Here is a 16447-nt window from a genome sequence, read left to right on the forward strand (position 1 = left end):
GGATTTTAAGTCTTGTTCTCACAAATCTGAAATATTTTGTTCAGCCAGTTCTAGGGACAGGGATTTGGGTACACTGTCTGTAAGTACAGTATTAACCTCACATGTCAACTCTGTGGTGTTTCCGTGGTCTGGAGCAAATTATGGGTTGATGTCCTGCCATTCATGCCATGTGTAATTTGTAACATCAGGGGAATCATTTGGGCAGAGGAAGAGATTTTAATCAGGAGGTTGGAATTCCTTCAGGATAAAAGTGGCTATAAATTAGTGTCACATTGTTCCTTTGCAGCACTGCAAAGGAGAGAATGTGGATATAAATATTTTAGGGACCCTTCAAGTGTAAATATTTCATGTGAAATAAGAGGGATTATTTAGCTAAAGAAAAAAAGAAGTATTTCTGCAGGTAGGTCAGAGTAAATTGCATACCTGGAATTCACAAACCCACAGATCTCTCACTCAGCATGCACAAATCCCCTGCCTCTGGGGAGTCCTCACAAGTCCTGAGACATCCTCACAAGTCCTGGGACTGACCAGAATGGACCCTGAAGTGGGCATTCTGGGTGAGGGCCAGCCTCTTTCTGCCACTAGCCTAGTGTATAACAACTGCTGTGGACACTCACTAAACCTTGTAGATTGCACTGTGGCCCTTGATTTTTTAAAGCAGGTACTAAAAAAAGACATGAGGGTGGAATATGCAACATGATCCCATATGTTGTCCATTCCCTTGGAGATGGCAAGAAGGACTCAGGGGAACTAAAGAATGAACAGAGCTTCTTTGCAGTGGTCACAGTTAATGCATTTTTATGATAAAAGGGGGATGAAAAAGAGGAAGGAGGTATGCAAAGCTGATACTGATGGAAACCCTATTACTTAGGCAATGTTATTCAAGAACAATTTATCTGTGAGAAGATATGACACTTGTAATGTAGCCAAGTCCTTTGCAAGCTGGAGAGCCAGCTGCATAGGCTTGCCTGAGGCACCGAGTATGCCATCTGAGCAAGTTACAAGGAAATCTCTATTTAAATAAAAAGGGGGAAAAAAAGTGGTTCATGAATATTAGGCACTCCGTGTTCTGCCAAAATGTTCTCTTTTCATATCAAGAGTCTGATTCTTCAGAAGAAATACTTTTTTGTCCTCTTTCACACTGCTGACCAGTTCAGTAGAGAGAGAATGTAGGAAGGAGAAATTGTACTTATCCATGAAGTGTCTCTGAAATAGAGCTTTCTGGATTGTCCTGTATTTCAAAGACTCATTCATGCATACATGTTGTGTGATTCAGCCACAAGCAGAATAAGATTCCTCTTGTCAAATTGCAGACATCTGTAATGTCTCCATCTGAGTGATCTGTCAACCCACCCTACAATAATGGATAGAGAGAAGTAAGTAGCTATGTGGGACTGCTACTTCTGAAGTGTTTTGGAAGTCAATGTAATAAAAGGTGATTTGTGTCTGAGGAGTGCCTACTTCTTTCCCCTGGCAGTAGAGACATCTTTAGATAACCACTGTAAAGTTAGTAGAAATTAATCCCTCCATGGAAGTATCCATTGATTTCAAAAGGTTAGCTCAGGTTGACTGGATGGCCACAAGGCATCCAAATCTTACCTACTCAACTTTTCTCTTCACATTGTCTGTAGCAGATTCTCAGTTTTCTACTCAAATTCCTGCTTTCCATCAAAGCACCATCATCTTTTCTCAGACTTTTCTCTCATACTACCAGCAGGCTACAGACAGCACAGTATCCCTTGGTGGCACCCAGCAGTACAGCAGCCTCCCAAACTACAGGTGTCCTACATACCATGAGGCAAGCTCTGCTGAGAAGTCTCAGCATGTTGGGCATTGATAAATCAGGATGACAGTGCAGCTGGTTGGGATTTTTGGAATAATATTTGTTGTTAGAAAATGACAGTTCACAGAAGAAAAAAAATTATTGGAAGGAGCACACTGGTTCCAAACAAATTTTCCCAGTGGAGCTTTTTGCTTTGTGATGCTCTGAGAGATAGAGTGGGCTTGATCAGCTACTAGGAATAACCTCCGTTCAGGTCCTGGGAGTATTCTAGTCAGATTTGGGGGTTGAACTTCTCTCTCCCACACATGAAGGATCCACTTCCAGGTATGGAGTGGATCCACTCTCAGAGTGTGGAAAAGGAAAGAGAAATGTCTTGCTTTTGTGGAAAATTCTGAAAGGTGCCAGCATTGTTTGGATCTGAAATGAGAAAAAATGTTTCCTCTAAAAATGTGAAAGAGAAAACTGTTCCTGCCCAGGAGACCTCAGGAAAGAGACTAAAAATTTGAAAGCACCTCATGCTTATTAATACAAGAGAGATGAGCACTGGTGTATTAACTTCGACTTATATGAATCAATCACTTTTAAAACATTCAGGTTTTTTTAAATAAAAAATTGTGATGGAGTCCAAACAGATTCAGTTCTAGGAGAAATCAGTTTGCACTGTTACTTTTCTTGCTGCAGCAAACCCAGGTTGCTCAATTATTTCTCTGAAAGCTTTAATGAATGTGATAGAAACAACACTGGAAAAGAGAGGAAATACTCTGAAATAATAAAAAAGCTTTTTTATTTTCCAAGGTGAGGACACTTCCTGTGTCTAAAACACATTAGGTCTTGCAGCAACTTCCTCCTTAGCTGGAAGTGTGCATAAATGTTAGTGCTGCTTTCTGTTGGTAGAAGTGGGTGCAACTTTAGATGACAAGGACAGCTGAGTTTGTATTTAAAACAGTGCTTCACTCCAAACAATCTACCTACTGGGCACTGTCTTTGGAATAGATGAGGTGAAATACTGTTGAGTTTTTTTGTAAACAAGCTAGTGACCTTATTATGAATGGTAGGTAGCCAGTTGCCACTTCAGTTAACATTCAGTGCTATAATTAGCTATAAAGAGTTCTGACAGGATCAATAATTCACCCATTGATCTTTTACCTTCATTATTTTGCATCTGAAGGGTGCCTTAGCATTAATTGGCATATTATTTAGTTAGACAGTGTCCTGCTTCCTAAAAGGTAGGGGAAGGAGGTTTTGCACAGATTTTAGGTGAGTTACTTGTCACCACCTTGTCTGAGGTTGGCTGGACACAGTGGCAGGGAAATGCGTGCTATCCTTGTCACTATTGATTGCAGCCAGAGCTGTGTTCTCTTTAGGCACCCACTGATCTGTACCAGTCTGGAGGGCTGACATACACAGTTCTCTGCTTAAAGGCTGTTGGCAAGACCACGTATATCTGAGAGCTTTGTTTGCAGGACGGTGTGGGAGAGCTGGGGGTGCAGGGTTAATAGTGTCTGCCGCCCTGCATGCGTAAATAGCTCAGATGAGGGACAAAAGGCAGGTGGCAAATTAGGATGTAAACTTTTGTCTGTGGGACCAGCATCCAGTTCCTTGTGTGGCCAAGCGACACAGCTAATCATTGGGAATTCGTACCCTCTCCATCCTCTCTCCTTGGCTGGTGCCCACCCACAGCCTACCTGCAGTTTTGCAAGGCACTCACACCATTTGTTATGGTCTGATCTCTAAAATAGTCAGTACCATGAAGTATGGGAATCTCTGAACATGTAGATAAAGGGCCTGTGAAGAAGGTAAACAAACAGCAAAGCAGGTAGGGGTGCCACAGCCTCCTGCCATTGGCAGTACAGGCAGCTGCCACTGGTAACCCCAGGGCCAGCTAGTAAGAAGGCACCTCACCCCAAACTAAATTTTATCTACTTTGCTGCATGCTTAATTAAGGAAAGCAGCTCCCACACTTGTATCTCCCTGCCAGTTCATACCGTACAGTGATCTTTACCGGTGAAGAAAAGTGGTTGTGTTCTTATGCACCACCTTTCAGCCATCACGAAACCCCTTGTGTTCCCAAGCCCTCTCCTTCTCCAAGCTCAGATAACTAGGAAACTAGTTATTAAGAAAAAATGAACAAAAACCTAGGAATTATGTTAAGTAAAAGGAAAAATAGCTGAGCAGCAGCTGAATGCCAACTGTACCATGTCTGTATTTCTTGTCCTGCTTTCCTTCCAAAGTCCTTTGGAAACATTCCTGCTTCATGCAAGCTGGATTTGTATTTCAGGGAATGCATGTGCACTACTACTGTGCTATAAATAAACATCTGCTGTACCCGGTCTGCTCACTGACTTCATCCAAATTCTCTGAACCCTCTTTATGCTTTTTGCCTTTGGATTTATGCTGCCCAGCCAGAGCAAAGCTTACCTGCCCTGTGTCTCAGACGTAGCAAGACTGAGGACTTGCAGCAGTATTTTTGTTATTTAAATAATGTGGTAATATGGTGCCAATTCAAACAGGAAGAGATTTTTTTATGTGTCCTAAGACTAATTTATATCAATTCAGGTTGTGTCAGTAATTAACTTGAAACATGCACTGTGTAGTGTGCAAGTTGTTAGCTTAAGTATATCGGTTTCAGTAAAGCTGATGTGACTTCTGCATGTAGACATGGCCTGGAACTCTAAGGGCACATGAGAGGGAAGAGATTTCAGAGATGAGAGCTGACAATACTGTGTCATGGCTTCTCTCTCTTCCTCCTCCTTTTTCTAGTTTCACACTGCAGATTAACAGCGTGAACATCTGATGTGTGGCATCCTGCACCTATGCCTTGCAAAGCTACTGTGATTATACTTCCCCAGCTTTTCATAGGAATCAAATGTCCATTCTGGGGTTGATAGTGAAAATGTTTTTTTTTAAGGGTAGATCACAGCCAGCTTGGAAAAAACTTCCTCTTTTAGTGGACAAAGAGCAAGGCTGTGTGTCAGCCTTCTCCTTCCCTCTCTTTCCTGATGTCCATTCACCTCCTGAGGTAAATATTTGCTGCACCAACATTATTTTATTTCCAAATTCCAGGGTAGACACAAAAGCTGCTGCAGAGGCAGTAAGGCTTCTTACATCTTTTCTGCTCTACTCTGTCAGGATTAAATTCTATCTGGGGTTTTTTGCTTGTTTGTTCATTTGTTTGTTTAGAGTAGAAATTCTCAATTATTACAGCTAAATTTCTGAACCCTGAGACATCTCAAGAAGTCATTAGTTCAATCAATGGTTCATCTCCATGTTATGTTTTTGACTATGAATAAGAAGACTTAGACTGACAAGTTTGAGCTTCTGTTTGCATGTGTGTTTCAATGTACAGGACAGACAATTTGGTGGGAATGCTTGCTCTCTTCAAAGATGGTTTTTGGGGTCTGAATGCTTGGAGTGGCAGATAAAATTAAATTTATCACTGAAATCACCTTGTTATTACTCTGAACTTTGGGAAAAAAAAGTAGATTTGCTGCCTGATGATAGAACTGATTGAACTACAAGAAACTGTCACCATTCAAGTAAAGCAAAATGTAAAAAGCAAGCAAATTACATGAATTATGAAAACCAATGTAGCTTTTAAAGAGGTTCCATTATCATAAACCTAAGATGCTGTTAATGTAGGTAGTTCCCAGCACCTTGCATTCTCCATCTTTCTGCATATATTTGATGTTTCTTATCTTTTAAATCTTTGTTTCAAGGATCACCTTTTTGCATTTAAGTGGCATCATATGCAGCTGGGTCCTGGTCGAGGTCTGATGCTATTGTAAATTGTAGTGATGTATCTAACAATAATAATTACTTGTGTAAGACATTGTAGGAAATGTGTTCTCACGTGTATTCTAAAAAAAACCCCATACCTTTTATTGTCTATCAGTTTATGACACTACTTGTGGAAACTACTCACAGAGAAGATAGCAATGAGTTAGTTTCACTGATTAATTCCTTCACAGACAAGAGGGTTTTAAGAGGGTTTTAAGGTAGGAAATAAAAATATGGCACATATGAGCCCATTACAAAAAGGGCTATAAAATCAAAATGAAAGAGGACAAAGCCATTGCTAACTAGCAGCCAAAGGCACATTAAAGAAAGTTGTCTTAGTGACAGAGGAGAAAAGAAGAAAACTGGGCATGCAGGCAAGTGGGAGCAACACTGTGGGGATTGCTTGCTCTTAAACTTACTTTGGTCAGCTGCTGATGTTGGAAGTAGTAGTGGTGACAAGAGCAATAACTCCAAGGTTTTACTTTATGGTAAAGCGGAGGAGGCAATCAGCTCTTCAGGCTACACAGCTCTTCAGGCCACACTTGCAGCTTGAGGTACACTAGCAACCATTTGTCCTGGTTTGAGCCAGGATTAAGCCAATTTTTCTTTTCACTGATTTTTTTTTCCTTCAGTAAGCTTTCTTTTAACTAGCAACTGTGTGTTCTGCTAGGCTGATAAGACAGTGGAATGTTTTTCTAACTACTGAGGTTTCAAGGTTACACCTTCACTCCGCCGGCTCAGATACTATGGGGAGATCTCTGACCCCCCCGTGGGAGGCTGAGTTAGACAGACAGCAAAATTGGCCAAAGATATTCCATTCCATATATCTACGTAAGCTCAAAGGAAGGACAGAGATCTTAGAAGACAGCTTCCTCCTTCTTCTTCGCTTCTCTTCCGTCCATGGCCGGCGTCCGGGGAGGACTCTGCTCATCCATCACCGTCGACCCTTAGGCTCGAGCTCTCCTGACCCTCATAACTCTCTGCTTTCTCCAGCAGCAGCTCCGGGATTCCTCGGGACTCTTCCCAGTTCAGGGGAGTGTTGTGGGAGTTGCTGGGGGTGGGGGGAGGTGAGAGGCTTTTGCCCATATCTGAATATATTTGTATATAATTGTATATATTTTCTTGTATGATTCATTAGTGTTTTAATTAAAGCTGTGTAGTTTAGTTTTCAATCCAGCCAAGTCTCTCTCTTTTTCTCTCTCTCCTTCCCTACCTGGGTGGGGGGGGGGAGGGGATCGAGAGCATTGTTGTCGGACCTGAGTCAAACGGTGACACCATTATACATATGTGAATCACAATTTGGTAAAGCTTGGTGATTTAATTTGGGAATAACAGATCATATGTGAGAGGGAAAGATGGACTAGAGAAGGCATACAAGAAGTAGTTTTTATAGTCCTGGGAGTTGCTGAGGCTCACAGAAAAAGCCATATAGGTAACTACAGAGCTGCTACTCTGACCTTAGAGTATACAAGTAGCTGTGTAATATGATAGCAGATACAGTCTTCTGGAAATTATTCTTAAAGCTTCAACTTTTGAACCATGAACTGAAGAACAGGTTGCTAGCAATGATTCAGCTTTGTTACTACTGAATAACAGAGTTATTCACCAGTATTACTTTGACTTGACAAAAAGGAATACAATTTCTGTGTTTGCTTTTGGTGGACAGTGAGGACACAACAAAAAAGCTCTTTTTTTCTGAATAAATAAACCTTGATATTGACTGAGCAAAGGAACTCAAAGACTTCAGCATGGAGGAGACTTGGAATTTGATTACACCAACAACTGGCTTGAGAAAATCTTTGGGAGGACATGTGTCCTGCTAGCCCTTTTGTGTGCAGGGAGAAAGGGCACAAAGAGTCCTGATCTCCCTCTCTTCAGTGCAGGCAGAAGTGACTTTTCCAGTTGCAGTGTGGCAGAAATGGTAGTTGCAGCCCTGAGGCTGGGTTTGAGAAATTTGTCCAAGCAGTTTTTCTGCCAAGTCACTGGAAAACAGCTGAAGCTCTTTGTCTTAAGAGAGACTGGAGGTCTGCTTGAAGTGGGGCTGCAGTGGGAGCTCTACTCTTCTCCTTTCCTAAACTAACCCTTACCTCACCTAGATTGTTGTCAATATGCTGCTCTAACTTCAAGGTATGCAAGGATTTAAAAGATATTTTGAAGGAATAATTTGAAAGAAAATTCAAAAGGGATGAAATCCAATATGAGACACATGGACAAACTTAGCTAAATACCTGCCTTTGATAACTTTTGCTAGGTAGGGCAGTACCTAGTCCCTATTGCCTGCATAGATGCTTTTGATACAGAACCTCAGGAGAAGTCAATTGGAGAAAAGGGCTGAAGGACTAGCTACAGGGAGACAACTGCGGGTTGTGTTGGAGGGGTCCCTGTGAGACCAGGAAGAGTTCATGTTTGTAGCTCTGGCTCTGATCCTGTTTTATGAGTTCGCTAATGACCTTGTCACAGAAAGTACTTGTTTGCTAATGGAATTTGCTGATGACATGGTTTTAGGACAGAAAGGATTCCTACAAGAAAAAAGGGGATGACTGTTATAAATAATGGGGTGACAGAAACAGGATTAGATTTACCAGTACAAAGTGCAAGCTCATGTGTTTAGGGAAGAATACCAGCAGATTCTTGCAGTATGACAGGAGTTCATCTGCTGAAAATTACAGAGAAAAAAAAAGTCAGAAGTATCTATAGTAGTAATGAAGAAAAAGTCACTTATGATACTGAAATACATAATGTGTTTCAATTCCAGCAGAGCTTTCCATAGGGATTAGCTCCATGAGAATAAATTCAACTATATCCATTATATGCACAAAGATAAATTCCACTATATACACCCCTCTACAGGGTGAGATGTCTCCTGCAGACTTGGTGTTGTCCTGGTCATGCACAATCAAGGATCATGAACTCACATTGTAATACCTGCAGAAAACAACATTACCATTAAATCAATGATGTTTAAGAACATAGTGAAACCATGTTACTTTGCCCAGCAAAAATAAATTGCTTTCCAGGGATACCTCAGATTTACAAAGGTGATGGAGGGAAGGAGCTACTTACACTAAGGAGCAATGCTGGCGTTGCATTAAATGCAGAACAGGAAAGAAAAAAAAAAATCCTAATAGACAAGTGAAGACTTGGATCCTCTAGTCAGAGTAGTAGGGGTGAAAGTCCTACCCCTTCCTCCTCAATAGCAGTGTTTGACAGAGATGGGCAAAGAGCTGCAATTATTAAAAAGCAGATGAAACTGCACAGAATAAATATTGAGTCATGAAATACCAAACATTGTTTTGCTGCAGTTCAATTGCAGTAGCTGTCCTGCCAGCTCATACCTGGTTTTGCCACTGAAATACCACCTGGATGGGATGTCTCAGAGAGGTCTAAGAAGGGTGCTGTCCCCAGCACTTCGATCCACTGGAATTTCCTGGCAAAAATGGGGACAGGAGCAAGGTTCATGTGCCATAAACTCAAATACAGTGCCCAATTACATAAAAATGTGATACAGCTGGACACATGTCCATTGAGCTGATGGAGCTACACCCACTTAAACCCACTGGGAATTTCTGTTAGCTGTTAGTAGTGTAAGGCCCAGCACACCAAGGATACTGGATGCAATTCTGCCTAGTAAAGGGCAGTGGTGGAGATACACGTCACTCCAAGCCTCACTAAAGTGTTATCAGCAGTATCTCAGTGGAAACTGACGCATGACTTATTAGCCATCTTGAAGGTTTCAGCAGGATATAGTTTTTTCATCTAGCCAATTTGTGTCCTCTTCGTTAAGAATACAAGCAGAAAGGATCTCTTCATCATGTCTAAGACTGGACTGCTCCAGACATCCTGCCTTTCTTAAAACAACTCTTGTTGTACCTTTATTAAGGAAGTTTATCTTTTCCAGATCCTGTTAGATATGGTGTTGGTGTAACCCAAAGCACAATCATGCATTATCCTTTCTTTTTGTGTATGCACCTGAGTGTGAGTATGTGCATATTATCCTTTTTAATATTTCTGTTTAATTTACAAAGTAATTACTAGTAATTAATTATATGGATTATATAGTATATCATATACATATACAGTATAAAGTACAAAGTGTGTCTATATATAGAAAGCATATATAAATGATACAGTATATCAGTAGCTGAATTCAGTGAAATAAGTGGGCTTCAGGAAACGATGGAAAGATAAGAACGCAGAACACTTGAGGTATCTCTTTGCTCAATGGATTTGCTGAATTATCCATATCTGGCCAACAAGTATAACAATCTGCCTACTAATGTCCATAGCCTTCACTTCCAACCAGGAGCTGTTAGGGAATAGCAGAAACAAAAGCCTGTTTCAATACTGATCACTTTTCCTGGGGTTAGATGTGGGGTTATCAGTGTGACTGAAGGCATACATGCACCCTATTTGGTTGTGTGTTCGAAGGAAAAGATAAGTTATTGTGCTGCGGAAATGGCTCTAGTTTGGAGTGTTCTGAAGTTTGGCTGTGTGCTGGTTCTGGCATGGTTTTGGTAGCAGGGGAGGGGCCCCAGAGATGGCTCTGGTCAGAAGCTACTAAAAGCTCTCTCGGCTCAGGTGGCCAAGGCCAGAGCCTTTAGAGACAATAGATGTGCCTCTGTGATCAACATATGAAAGAACTGATGTAAGACCTGAGCAGAGAGCAAGCAGAAGAGCTGTGCTGGAGAGGTGAGAGCAGTGCTGGGGTGAAGATCCTGAGGTTGATGAGGAAGAAGGGGAAGAAGGTCCCCAAGCAGAAGTTTCCCTGCAGCCCATGGCAAGATGGCAGCTGACCCTTGCACTCATGGAGGAACGTGGTGGAGCATCCTCTGAAGGCGCCAGGAGGGGCAAAAGGGGATCTGCAGCCCATGGACTTGGTTATGCAGCTGTGGAGGACCCCGCACCAAGGGAGGTGACTATTCCGAAGCAGCCCATGACTCTGTGGGAAGCCCAGGCTGGACCAGCTCTGGACCTCATGAGAAGAACTCAAGAAGGAGAAGTTTGTGGAGGACTCTCTCCCATGGGAGGGACCCCGTGGGGAAGCAGGGAAGCACTGTAAGGAATCTTTCTTCCTGAGGAGGAAGGAGCAGCAAGAACCACCAGCCTGTGAACTGACTCTAAACCCCATCCCCTGTCCCCCTGTGCCGCTGGGGGGAAGGAGGGAGAGAAACCGGGAACAAAGCGATTTGGGCCTGGGAGGAAGGGAGGGGTGGGGTAACATATGCAAGCCCTGCTCTGTGTGTTCTGTGTGTGTTTGATTAGTGTGAAATTAAATTATTATTTTTCCCCAAGTTGAGTCAGTTTTGCCCGGGACCTTAATTAGTGAAGAGAACTCTCCTTGTTCTTTGTCTCAACCCAGGAACTTCTAGTTGGGCTTTGTCCTCCCCATTTCAGTGTGTGTGTGAGTGGAGGTGGACTGGAGTGAGTGGCTACGGGGCTGGTTCTTTGTTGCAGGGTTATGCCCAAACCACAACAGGCTGGCATGAGTTGTGAATTGAGGTAGTTCTTACAAGTGGTCTCCTCAATGTATTTTTCTTCTATTATTATTTTGATAGAAAAAGTTTAAGCAACTTCACCTTCATGAAAAATGCCACCTGGAAGAAGTAATAGAAATACTTTTAATTTTGGATAATACTATGAAGTTCCATGAACTTGCAGGTACCTATGTAATTTGACAGTTTAGGATGAATTATTGTTCTGATTACTTCAGATATTAAAAAGAACTTGTACAAGACAGATGGCATTATTAATTACTATACCAAAGGCTTTGGGGGAGATTAATTTATGTAGTCCATTGGCACAGATTTTTGAACTCTTTCAAGAACTCTGCATTAGTATTTCAGCTTATGAAACTGTCATACTTAGGGAGACGTCATAAGGAAGTACTGCAAGACAGTGTTTACAAGATCGTGTACACTTTTTTTTTTTACAGAGAAGTCAATCTGCAAAATAATAAATCCAATTATAAGCTCTTTAAAATTACAGGATTACTTTTAAGGCTTGATCACTGATTTTTCTTTTGCTTGCCTATTCTTTTATATTTTATAGTAAAAATTTGTACTGGGAAACCGAAATTATTAGCTCTAAGGTATTTATTTTTCTCAGCTGTTAACTCCTGATTACTGGAGGGGTGACTCTGTAAATTCAGGTTATTCCATCTACCATCCTATAAAAATATTCAATCTGTTCCAGAGTTCCTATCTAAGAAGTCACTAACGAAAACATGCAGCTGCCTCAAATTTAGCCCTCAGAGTTTTTTCCAAGCAACCAGAAGGCGTATTTATTCTAAGGGAATCAACAGCCTAATACTAACATATTTGAAAATGTTTTACATCTGAATGGCTGTTTGCCATTTGCTGTGACTCAGGGGGAATGAAACTTCTCTCGCAGAGCTGTGGTGGCTGCGTGCTGGTCACTCGCTGGATGCTGCCACTCGCAGCTGTGCTGCCTGAGAATGGGAGAAGAATTGTCCTCGGTTTATACCCTATACATCACTTGCTTATTTAGCCTCAATTACCCTCCCTTCCCATCTGGAAGGCTGCATATGCCTGAGGTCAATTAAGGGAATACTGTTCCTTATTAATGGAAGCTGTTTTAAAATAAACTCATCATGCATAAAAAGAGCCATAGTTAAGGAACGTTATAAAATCTCAACATGGATAATCATGCTTTTTTTTTCCACAGAGAAAAAAAAAAACCTGTTGTAAAGAGGAGTTTTCCTTCCTGGAATTTTGTTGCTTCCATCGTAAAAGCCAAATTAAGATTGCACTTTGCTGTATAGGTGAAAAGCTGTATCTTCAAATGACGTAGATTATGGAGCAACTCAGCACTCTCTAGATTTAATTCTGACAGGCAGGAGCAGGTGGATGCCATGCAGCATAACCTTGGAAAGATGACCCCACATGACTATTAATTTACATTTGATAGTTTTAAGATAAAGTAAGGGTTAATTAAGGAACTCCAAGAAGGGGCACACGATGTTCAAGTGAAAGGTGGAGCAAGGAATGGGCTGACCCAGAAATAGGCCAGCTAGTTTATGTTATTATTTTATTATTTCTTAAGACCTTCAAGTGATTGTAAAGCACTACAGTAGAATTTGCTCTGTGATAACCTGAGTGTAATGTGTCTTTCAAGCTCCAGTACATTAAATGGTTAGTGGCTGAACTGCTAATTCACCACAGCATGTTGTTAGAGCCTAGGAACATGCCATGCAGACAGAGTGCAAAACAGGCACACTTTGCAGTATTTTGTGCTATAAAACTTTGTCGAAAAAAAAGTGCTTTGCTGCAGTCAATCTTGAAGAAATGGGCAGGACCAAAAAGCCTTTAATAACACTCTTTTTACCATACCTTTTCTGCCTTTTATTTATTTTTTTTTTTTAATCTGCCAGGGGTTACCTGCGTTTGTCAGTATCAGAGTAAAGAAGAGTGAACAATCTTGCTCATAGTAAGAATCCTGCTGTTGCAGCTTGTACATCCTATCTTCTCATCTACTTTGCTGTTAGCAGTGATGACGGGTGCAGATGAGCTATTACATCATCAGACAGAGAGTCTATACTGGGAAAGGAAGAATGTGTTTGCTTTGCTTTGACCCTGTCTGCTTTTGTTGGCTAATGAATTATTAATTTAGTAAGAATATAAAAAGCAGCAAGTCCTGCTGCAAAAGAGATGTTTCTGTTTGCAATATTGTGTGGCTTTGTGGTTTTATTTTGTTCTATTAAGAATCAAAAATAACTGCACCTTCCCGGATGTGGGAAGAACTGTTCTCATTAGCCAGGGAGTTGGCTGGCTCTTTATTGAGAACAAGCCTCAGAACTGCTAGGCTGTGGTTTCCTCCTTTCTGACAAATATCTTCTTCCCTTTCTCATTTGTTCTCAGTCATTGCAGCCCTCCACATTGCACCATCTGGACTGCACATGCTGATTGGCATGATTGACATTGTTGGAAGTAAGATACTCTTGCTGTTACAGGGAGAACTATTATTTTATATCCCTCCTTTTGTTCATCTCTGAGTGCATCTCTCAGGTGACATCTCTGCTCCTCTCTTCCACCTCTCTGGTGGAAGTTCACAATCTGTCCAGTAAGATCCACTCACTGGTTGGCTCCATCGTGGTTTTCTAGCTGCGGTATTTTAACAGGCACAGCATGGCTTTGCACCTTTTCCAGTGGATTTTTTAAGGTGCTGGGAGTGGCTCAAACTCATCTAAATCAGGGTCAAAGGGAAGCTTATAATTAGACTTCCTCTTACTTAAACTTTCATCTTTCCACCCAGGCTCTGTTATCTCCACCTCTGGGCTAGAAACAGCACATTGCTCTACTGTGTTTCTTCCTTCCCTTTGGTCCTCCCAGGGGACCACTGACTGCTGCTGTATTTACTCTGAGGTTGTCCACAGGTCACCTACCTCGGTCTCTCACACACTTCTTCAGAGCTCTTTGCAATAATTTATGATAATGCTTATAAGGTAGGGGATGTATTTGACACCTTTTCGGTGCCAAAACAAAATGCAGGTCTTCATGTGTACATTCTCAGTATATCCATGTCTCTCACAGTGAGGCAGCTGGACAGATAGCTTTGATTCAGTGTCTCAGAGGCACCTAGACCAGACATTGTCTTGCTCTGTGTCTCCAAGACATTTGATGGAGCAGGGTCTTCGTGGGGGCAGAGGGAGAGGCTTGTGGGTAGGTAGCAGGTCCTGTGCTATGGCAGTGTGAGATGCTCAGGCTCCAGATCTTGCTTCTCTGGCAGAGACATTTGCATGGTGTATTTTTGCAGTTTTGAAAAGTCTGAGAACTTTTGATACCATATGGAGTCAGTGATTCCCTCCAATTCTAGAGAAATGGCTTTTTTGGCCCTTAAAAATATTTTCCTTTTCTTACTTCTTAGGGTTTTTTCCTTTGGTTGGTTGTGTTTTGTTAAAACACACATTATGTGTTTAATCTTTATATCTTTAATCCTTTATTAATAGGATTATTAAACCTAAGAAACTGTTAAGGCTGGTGATACATTTCTAGGTTTTCCTACAGCCAGAGATATAAATCCAGTGTAAAAGCAGACTTTTACATAAAACTCAGAGACTGTGAGTTCATGAAGTAACTGGTCTGCAGATAGCTTAAAACAGCATTGTCTGGTTATATGATAGTGGATGAACTGCAAAAAAGACATAGAAAATATTTTCCCAGCAATAGGCTCATAGATGAAGTCTAGCTGTATGAAAAAAAGCAACATATTTGCAGGAACAAGAAAAGCTATTACTGCTGTATCTTTTAACTTTAAGAGTATTTTTAATTAACAGATGTGTCCTGGTTTAAATATTAAAGGTGAATCCCCAAAACCAGAGAACAGAATTGCTCTGTATTACTCCCCCTCCACCCTCCCAAGGGGAGAAAGAAGGGGAATAAGGTAGAGAGAAACTGAAACTTTGGAAACTGAAACTAGAAACAAATTTACTATAACACAAGGTAAAAGAGTAAAATGTGGGGGAAGAACAGGTAAGTATCTATACGCAAAACCGATCTCAGTGATAGCAGGGATAGGGGAAAGGCAGGGCTGCTCCAGGGGAGAGCTCCACAGCTCCTCCCAGCACCCGATGCTCTTGGATTCTGGAGCGAGCACGTGGGAAACCAAAGGAACCAACACCAGCTCGGCAGTGAGAAAGGAGCAGGAAGGGAGAAGGGCCTCGCTTCCAGCTCTCCTGGCTTTTATAGATTGTGACAGGAAGTGAGTGGGAATACTGACCCTTTCCAGTTTTTCAAGGTCCTAAGGACCCTCTTTCTCTATAGGTGTCAAACACCATACCAGGGTCTCCCAAACCATAACAAGATGTTAAGGCGAATGATCTGTGTTGAAGTATGTTAAGCTGGCAGTGAAATTATCAGTGTTTTTCACTATTTCAGAGTTATTCTTATAATTCCAAGCATAAAAGAATAGATAATCAGGTAACAAAATATCTTTGAAATATCTTAAAATTCATGGAAAGATGTGGAATAATGCAGTAATTTAGGAAGAGATTGTTCTCAGTCTTCATACTCCAGACAAAGCACATAAAGCTTCTCCTTTTTGATCTCAAGTTAACAAAGAATTTAACTTCATATGAAAAGGATTAAGCTGAGTATAAAATGAACACATGAACATAAATACATTTTTATAAATACAAAATTATAGATAGACAAATATAGACTTTATGCACTGGAAAGAATCTGAAAGTGAAGAAGTTATTTCAATATGGATAAAAACTGTGGTAATATGGATATGCAGGGAAACATCCAAAGAAATAAAGGCTAAAATAGCCTTATAAATTACTATCTTGATCCTGTGGAAAAAAAAAAAAAAGTTTTAAAATTACATTTATCAAACTTACATCATAGAATCAAGGTATTTAGTGCTAAATTTTTGCTTGAAAAATATTTCCCAAGTGTTGAGAAGAACAAGGGCTTCAATTCAGTGACAAGTGAGTTTGGAAAGCCTTGTCGTGTTACTTGGTTGAGGAATATAAAGAGAATAATCTAGAAGTGAGCAAAGACTGCAGTAAGAAAATGTGACTCAAGGGAGAGGATATGTGTCTTTGATGGGAAAAGAAAAAGGAAAAAGAGATTTTGATGCATAATGGAGAAAAGAGAGCTTTTGAAAGCCTGCCTGGAAAGCAGACTCACTCCCCCACTTTCTCTGTAACCTCATTAGATGTGTGAAAGTCTTGATATCTTGAGAGGCTGAAAGGTCTGCTCTCTCTGGTGCTGCTGAGCCCAGGGAATTTGGTAGCCTCCTATGCATCCCTTAATATCAGGTCACAGATGAAGGTAATGAAAGTAACACAGATTTATGTGGTGGAAGAAAGTAATTGAGGCAGCAATATGTGTTACTGCATCAGGCATGGATTCCTGCAAAGCAGCT

General features: G+C 41.1%; 1 long non-coding RNA gene across 2 annotated transcripts in view; it reads right to left on the reverse strand.

Moving 5' to 3' along the window:
- Positions 1 to 16447, reverse strand: part of LOC127381550 (uncharacterized) — a 61211-nt gene that overhangs the window by 20254 nt on the left and 24510 nt on the right. The window contains exons 2-3 of one of the 2 annotated variants that reach the window (XR_007888745.1): positions 8896 to 8987; positions 8143 to 8216 (exon numbers count right to left, since the gene is read on the reverse strand). This is a non-coding gene — a long non-coding RNA (uncharacterized LOC127381550). Of the gene's footprint in view, positions 1 to 8142; positions 8217 to 8550; positions 8785 to 8895; positions 8988 to 16447 lie in introns of those variants that run through there. The other variant, XR_007888746.1, reaches the window with a different exon arrangement.

The sequence above is a fragment of the Apus apus genome, chromosome 2, assembly GCF_020740795.1.
Source record: "Apus apus isolate bApuApu2 chromosome 2, bApuApu2.pri.cur, whole genome shotgun sequence".
NCBI lineage: Eukaryota > Metazoa > Chordata > Aves > Apodiformes > Apodidae > Apus > Apus apus.